A 9,359-nucleotide genomic window follows, 5' to 3' on the forward strand; every position below is an offset into this window, starting at 1 on the left:
TTGGGCGTAACACCTTTGGGATGTTTGTTCTAGTATGCTTACGGCTTTATGAAGAAAATAGTGTCTATATATACTTAGATTATTATATAACAGCTCAAGTTCTGATCACATGAAAGTTAAAGTGGCATACCTTGGTAATCAACAAAATTATAACACAGTTTCGGGGAAACATATTGATTGGATCTCAAGGTTTTCTTAATAGATTTATGATTGTATTTTGCAGGGTAGGATTTGAGGAGACCCTAGAATAGTTGCTTCTTTCCTCTCTAATCCTTTTATTTCCTCTCCATTGTTTTCTTTCTTTTTCTTTTTTGAAAATTTCCACTTCTATATTTTTCATTTAACTTGTTGATGATACGTTAGCTTGAGGTGATCCATATTGTGTTTCTGGTCAGATGTAACTTTACTTTCTTTACTATTTATAATTTGTTCCTTTTCGACTTTAATACATTCTTATTTCTTATCAAATTGTTGCATCTAAAGACTCGCATAAGTATTTTTACACATTTTGAGATTTTATTAAAATTAACTTTCTTGTTATTAATATGTTTTGTTAAGAATAATTGGGTCCTTATATATGTTATTTCTACCAATTTGATTTTCTTGCTTGTTTTTCTTCACAATTTTGTTTATTGGGTTAATTTCACTGACATCCCCTCAGATTTGGCCAAATATCATACTAAATTTTTTTTCGAAAATTACTATCACTCATACCGCAAATGTTTGTTCCGTTTTTCACTAACACACCAACCATCACATGCAGAGCTCTGACATCATGTAAATTAACTAAAATATTCTTTGAATTGTTGTCAAATGAGTTCTTTAAGCTACAAAACTAGATTAAAAGACTAAATTATCCCTATATGCTTTGCAATTTACAATTATATATATATATATATAAATAGAAAAGTTATTGTACAAAAGTACCCTCACTAAAATATGCCACCTCATAACAATTCTGGGTGTTTATGTAATTTTAAAACCAAACCACTTAACTTCTCTCACGCACACGCTGGCGGTGGAGGCCCATTATTCCCTGCAACGTTGTTTATATATTCCTTGTATGCAATATATATTTATATATATATATATATATAAATATATATATATAAATAGAAAAGCTATTGTACAAAAGTACCCTCACTAAAATAGGCCACCTCATAACAATTCTGGGTGTTTATGTAATTTTAAAACCAAACCACTTAATTTCTCTCACGCACACGCTGGCGGTGGAGGCCCATTATTCCCTGCAATGTTGTTTATATATTCCTTGTATGCACTGACTATCTAATCTATTTTTGTTTCCCATTTTATTTGATATTTTCTCTTTTATCTGATATTTTTGTTTTGTTGCAAACTCTTTGGACCACGCTAGCGGTGGAGGCCCATTATTTCCTGCCACGTTGTTTACATATTCCTCGTATCCATTGACTATCTAATCTATTTTTGTTTCCCATTTTATCTGAATTTATAACCAAAAAAAAAAAAAAAAAACCAATTAAGAAATTTTCAAGAATCCACATATATATATATATATATATATATATATATATATATATATAACTGTGTGTATGTATATATAGATAAAGGAGAGGTTGTGGAGACCAGATAGCGAGGCACGACGTGGGGGTTGGGGATGGTGGTGGTAGCAGCGCTGGTGTGGGGGGTGGTGGTGGCCCCGTCGACTGCGATTTTGACGGTGTCAATATCGATGTCGATTTGGGTTTGTTTGTGGGAATGATTGTTTCAGATAAAACCTAGTCGGAATCGTTGCTGGTGTTTGTCATATTTGGAGTACTTCCGTCGCCGTTATCGTTGTCGCCATCGTCCTCGTTGTCGTAGTCGCCATCGTTGAAGGCCACTGTCGAGCCTATCTGTATATATATATCTACGCACACATATTTTAGAGAGAGGAACTATTGGGGCAATGCTGTCTTTTTCAATTTGTTGATTTTTTAGCTTAAAATGAATTTTAAAAATAAGGTAGATTTGTCTTTTTGCACATTTTTAATGTTATTAGTGATGAAAAAATAAAATTGGACCTAAGTGATACTAATCTTCGAAAGTTGTTTCAGAGTGATATTTGGTCAAACCTGAGGGAGTGTCAGTGAAATTAACTTTGTGTTTAATTGGTTGATAACTTTGTGTTAGTGGTTTTATTAATTAACTAAATTTGTCTTTGAAAATTAATCTTTAGTTAATCTAGGCAGGTATTGAAATTATAATATTAAAGTTATCACGTGCAATGCATGGGCCAGGTACACTTATTATTTTGTCAAAAAAGCCCTTACATGTGCAACAAACACTCTAAATTTTTTTCTTTTTTATTTTTGGGTGTAACATCCTGTGATATTTATTTTAATGAACTTATGTCTTTATAAAATAAGGAGTATTCATATATACTTAGATTATCATGTGACAACTTAAAATCTCGGCATGTGCATGATAGCTGAAGTGGTATAACCCTTGTAATCAACAAGATTATGACACAACCTCGAGGAAACAAATTGGTTAATTGGATATTAGAATTTTCTTTATAGATCTAGAGTTGCATTTTGAAGGGTGGGTGTTGAAGAGACCTTACTGTGGCCATCTCTTTCCTCTCTAATCCATTTATTTTCACTATATTATTTTTTTTCTTTTTCTTTTTCTTTTGAGTTTTTCATGTGACTTTTGTTGATAGGATAGCTTAAGGAGAACCATTTCTTATTTTCTATATCTTCTTTATTGTTTTAAAAAATAATAAATAAATTTAATTTAATTTAAACAATGTTATAAAAAAATTAAAAACTTATTACATTTTCTCATTTACTAATGCGGTGAAGTGAGACCCACATAATTAAATACATATACATCCTGCTCTTTATGGTAAATTTAAACGGTTATATATAATTTTTTTCTCACAAATTCAAGGCAGCAATATTAGGAGATGTTGTCTTATTATTATCATAACATATGTAATAAATGCGTATGATTCAAAAGGGTATATATGCCTTCTAAATTCTCTTCTGTATTTCAATTTTTTTTTTTTTTTTTTGTCTTTAACTTCGATTGATTTATTTCTGTTATCATCGGAATGCATTCATTGAAAATCACTATACTTCTTCGTAATTTGTTAGCTACCACTGTTTTAAACAATGCTACAATTCTACTCTTACATACTTTGTTAATCAATAGTTTGCTCTAAAAACTTAGATTTGTAAGAGATATTATTTATATGTGGGCCAAATTGCATTAAACCCCCTTACATTATCAAAAAATTGTAAAATACCCTTCCTTACAATTTTTAGGGAGTAAACAACTTCAATTTACCAAAAGTTGCAAATTACCTCCACTATTGAAATTATGGTGTTAAAAAATGGCCATGTGCAATGTATGTGCCACATGCACTAATTGCTTTGACAAAAAAAACCTTTACACACTAAATAAACCCCCTCAGCTTCTTATTTATATATTCAATAAATTGGTCAAAACAATGTTACTTATGTCTATATATAGGTTCAATAATATATTATCTCTTATTGTTTTAGACAATATTTTTATTTTTGGACGTAACACCTTAGGATATTTGTTTTAGTCACATGAAAGTTGAAGCGACATACCATTGTAATCAATGAGATTATGACACAGTTTCGAAGAAACATGTTGATTAGTTCTTAGGGTTCTCTTAATAGATCTAGGGTTTCATTTTGGAGGGTAAGAGTTGAGAAAACCCTAAAATGTTTGCCTCTCTCCTCGATTTCTACTCCTTTTATTTCCTCCCTAATGTTCTCTTTTTTCCTCTTTAATTTCTTTTTTTGAATTCTCCCTACATTAGCTTGAGGAGATCTATTTTGTTTCTGGTGGAATATTGTAACGTTACTTTTTCATTATTTATGAGTTGTTTTTTTTTCACTTTATCACATTCTTATTTCCTATCAAATCGTTGATTCAAAGATTCATTTAAGTATTTTTTTTTTTTTTTTTTTTTTCAAATTTTAGGATTTTTTAAAAATTAAATTTCTTATTATTAATTTTTTTTAGTTAAGAATAATTGTGTCTTTATATATATCATCTACAAATTTGATTTTCTTATTTGTTTCTACTTTACAATTTTGTACATTTGGTTGATGACTTTGTGTTATTCATATCTTGTGATATTATTAATTAACTAAATTTAACTTTGGAAAATAATCTTCAATTAATCTAGGTTGGTATTAGAACTCTAATATCATAGTTGTCACGAGCAATGCATGTGCCATGCACATTCGTTGATTGTTTTGACGAAAAAACCTTATGCATGCAACAAATACCCTCTATTTCTCATTTGCATAGTCAATACTAAATAAATTGGTCAAAATAATGACAGTTAGGCCATAAGATTTTAATTAATGATTGCTTTGGATAATAGTAATATTTTTTATTTTTAAGCATAACACCTTAGGATTTTTATTCTAATGTGCTTGTATCTTTATGAAGTGAGAAATGTCATTATATGCTTAGATTGTTATGTGACAGCTTAAGTTTTAGGCACGTGATAAGCTAAAGTGGCAAAACCCTTGTAATCAACGAGATTAAATTAGGGTTTTATTTATAGAACTAAGGTTGCAATTTGGAGGGTAGGAGTTGAAGAGACCTTATGTCTCCGTATTGTTCTCTTTTTTCAATTTTCTTTTTTCTTTTGAGTTTATCATGTGACTTCCTTTTCTTTTCTTTTTTAAGTGGTAAAACAAATACACACACCCTGTTATTGATATGTTAGCTAGAGGAAATCCATGTCATGTCATCAGTGAGATATAACTTTACTTTCTTCACTATTTATACTTCCACTTTATCACGTTCTTATTTCCCATATTCCATCAAATCATTTTATCCAAAGATTATGCAAACGTTTTCTTGAATTTTGAGATTTTATTGAATTTAACTTTCTTGCTATTAATTTGTTTGGTTGAGAATAATTGTCTTCTTATATGTGTGTCATATATCTCCTACTAATTTGAATTTCTTGTTATTTCTATCCATTTAGTTAATAACTTAGTATTATCCGTAAGGTTTTATTAATTAACTAAAGGGTCGCAAGCGAAAAACACCCGTATATAGAGTGTATAACTCCCTATACGTTATAAAAAGTCCTTAATATTCAATTTTAGAGTAAATAAGAACCTGAATGCTGAAAACACTAAAGTGTCCCTCTATAACTAAATAAAAAAATAGATAAAAAAAACTAATTAAATGTGAAATAACTATACTGTCCCTCTTTTATATATATAATATAGGATTGCGGGCAAAAAATATCCTTATGGTATGCATATAGAGTATATAACCCCCTATACGTTCTAAACCTCCTTGACATTCAATTTTGGTACAAATAAGGACCTGAATGCTGAAAAGACTAAAGTATCATCTACAATTGAATAAAAAATAGGTAAAAAAAATTAATTAAATGTCACAAGTGTGTGCGTGTGTGTGTGTGTATATATATAAGGTCATTATCAGAAGAGACAAAGGGTATTTTTTAAAATTCTATATCTTAAAAATGTCATGTACAATGCACATGAATAAATTTTTAACAAAACAAATGACATCAAGTCCTTATTTGCCACATTTTTTCAAACTTAATGGATTTATATACTCAAAATAAATTATATGACTGTTATTTGCCCAAAATATAAACATTATGGGTATTTTTCTCACTTTGCCCTTATAAGGGCATATAGGAAGAGATAAGAGTGTTTTCGAAATTTTATATCTTAACAGTGACTTCAGGCCCTTAATTATTTTTTTTTTCTTCTCATTTTTCAAACATAATGGATTTGTCATAAGCTATTATTTACTCATTTTTTCAAACTTAACGGAATTATATACCCAAAAATAAATAATAGCTAGGGGTGTTATTTGCCCAAATTTAAAACATTAAGAATGTTTTTCTTACTTTTAATTCCCTTAAGGCCCTGTTTGGTAAAGTTTTCAGTTTTGATTTTCATTTTGTTTTTGAAAATGACAAAAATGTGCGTTTGATAACTCTATTTTGAATTTTCAAATTTCAAAACTTTTGAAAACTCTTTTCATATTTCCTTCACAATTTTCAACTCTATAAATCTTTGGTTTTGAAATACTGTTATTTTATTATTTTTCAAAATGAGAATTAGAGAAATGTTATTTTATTATTTTTCAAAATGAGAATTAGAGAAATATTATTTTATTATTTTCCAAAATGAGAATTAGAGAAATATTATTATATTATTTTATTAGTTTTCAATAATACGTCAATAGTAAATAAAATATTATTTTATTAATTTTCAATTATACTCATACAATAAGTAAAATTTTAAAATATTTTATTATACTTGAATAGTAAAATTAAAAATGTTATTTAATTAATTTTTAATTATAGTCAATTGTAAATATAATATTATATTATTATTTTAATTATACTCAAATAATAAATAAAATCAAAAAATATATTTTATTATGCTCGAATAGTAAAATAAAAAATGTCATTTTATTATTTTATTAATTTCAATTATACTCAAATAAAAAATAAAATATTATTTTATTATATTTTAATTATACTCTAATAGTAAATAAAATTAAAAAATATTTTTTATTATACTCGAATGGTGAAATTTAAAATATTATTTTTATTAATTTTCAATTATAATCCAATAATAAAAAAATTATTATTTTATTAATTTTCAATTATACTCAAACAGTAAAGATAATTTAAAATATATTTTAGTATACTTGTATAGCAAAATTAAAAATATTTTTTATTAAATTTTAATTATACTCAAAATTTTAATATAATATCATTTTATTATTTTTAATTATACTCAAATAATAAATAAAATTAAAAAATATAACTTATTATACTCAAATGGTAAAATTAAAAGTGTTATTTTATTTTTTAATTATACTCATAAATAAAAGAGTCAATTAAAAAAAATTACAAACATATTTTCTCTTTTCAAAAATTAAACAGTAGATGTACGTTACTATTTAGTTTTGACAAAAATGACTGCATAACTTTTCAAAATTTGCCATTTTCACGAAAATGAAATCACAGCTTTACCTAACAAGCCCTAACTAAATTAGGCTTTGAAAATTAATTTTTAGTTATTATAGGTTGACATTAGAATTTTAATATTAAAGTGGTCACGTGCAACACATGTGCCACATGTACGAATTGTTTTAACAAAGGTACCATTATGCATATGCGACAAACACTCTCAACTTCTCATTTTTTCCTGACAGTTTTATGTACTTTTCTAGCGGTTTTCTTCACCGGTGATGTCTTAAATTCTTGTAGCATACTCCATAATTCATAGAAAATGGACTTGATGCATAATTTGCTACTACCTTATTATTTTTTAAAAATATAATTTTAGAAATAAATAGCAAGAAATTACTACAAAGGATTTTGTGACAACAAAACTATTTTAAAATTAATATGTACAATGTAACAAAATGTGGTTGTTTTTTAATTAGTTTGTGCAGTGTAGCAAAATGAGCTACCTTTTCTTAGACTGTGTCGTTTCAGGAAGAGTTTTTCATCCATTGCAGCAAAAAGAAATAAATTTGTTAAGATATGTTTGTCGCACGTGGTGCAATACATTTTTTTTTTTACTAATTTGTAGTTTTTATAATCCATTTGTATCAATATCTACAAATCATCATTATTCATATAATTGAACTCTAATTAAAAAACAAAGAGTCATAGAAGTCATCAACCATTGTCATCTGTTAATCAAGGGTACTGAGGGGAGAATAGACTGAATATACAGCTCTCTAATAGTTTTTGAATAATGTGGTTGCTCTCAAGATTCAAATAGGAACACCACCGCAAAGGTGTGGTGAATCCTAATTTTCTTGCATGACATTAACAACATCAATTGATTTTAAGCGGATAAATGTTACTCTCACTCCTAATATCCTTTCCACGTTTGCACGATTTAATATATTAAGAGATACGTATATGAAAATCGTTTGAGAAATGCTTTGCGTCACAATCACGCGCTTGTATAATACACCATTAAAAAAGTCAACTACAAAATACTAAAGAAGTTAATTTGTCTCTCAATTATTACATTGATAGTCTTGCTTAGGGGTGACAAAATGAGTCAGGAACCATTAACCTGTCCAGATTTGCTCGTCTTTTAATGATTATGGGTGAATCATATTTAATTGAGGGTCAAGATGGGTTGGGTAATATTTAACCACTTAATTTTAGGGTTAAAATGGGTTGAATATGATTAATCATATTCAACCCATATTTCACCCATCACATAATAAACACATAACACACATCTATTTTATATTACGCTCAACTCATTTCTCTCTCTAAAATTCTCTCTCACAATCATCTCTTTCTAAATCTATCTCTCATTGATCCCCTCTTTCTAAGTTTCTCTCTCCAGAAATATCTTTTAAAAGAAATAAATAATTAAAAAATAATTTAAAAAAATTTAAAAAATAATAAATAAATAATTTTTTTTAAAAATAAATAAATAAACTTTAAAAATATTACTTTTCCATTTGGGCTCTCTTATTGCAATGAATATATTTTTCTTATTTTTTTTTTTTTATTTCTCCGAAATAAAGATCGGCAAGTAAAAAACAGAGAGTGCTAAATTTCTTAGTAGCACTCTTGGACCAGTGCCCAGATTTACCCACCTGGAGGAGCATTTAACAATCTAAAAATTTTAAAATCATGGCAACATGGGCTCAATGAACCAAGGATTAGGTAGTGACCCCCCTCTCTGACCACCATTTCAGTGGGGAGAGAATCAACAACACAATGCAAGCCACACCCACACCGACACCCACACCCAGAGAGAGAGAGTATAATTTGAGTTTTTTTTTTAGAGAGAGAGTATAATTTGAGATTTATTTTATTTTATTTTATTTATTTTTTTATTTTTTTAAGTATGGACTCATGAAAGGTGTAAGTGTTTATGCCCTCAGCCCTGTTGTCAATTGTGGATTAAACAATTTATTTTTATTTTTATTTATTTATTTTCAAATAAGTCCCAAAGACCCCACCTCCTCTAATGAATGAAAATTTACCTAAAAATTAATAAGTTAAAATTTAAAAATTATATATATATATATATCTAAAATTAAAAATAATAATTAATGGGTCTACGGATTATAACGGGTTGACCCTGTCCATTTTCAACCCGTTCATTTTCAACCCGTTCTGAACGGGTTGAATATGGGTCTTGACCCATCTTAACCCGCTCATTTTCAATCCAACCCAAACCCGACCCGACCCGCCCATTTGCCACCCCTACTATTATAGGTAAACTAGTGGATGATGAAGATTTTATAGAATTGATTTTGGCCATGTCTATAAGAGCAGAGTGAATCCCATACAAGCT

Source organism: Cornus florida, unplaced genomic scaffold (assembly GCF_030987335.1).
Source record: "Cornus florida cultivar Cherokee Brave unplaced genomic scaffold, ASM3098733v1 CherokeeBrave_3.0.0_Hap2_Chr05, whole genome shotgun sequence".
Classification (NCBI taxonomy): Eukaryota; Viridiplantae; Streptophyta; class Magnoliopsida; order Cornales; family Cornaceae; genus Cornus; species Cornus florida.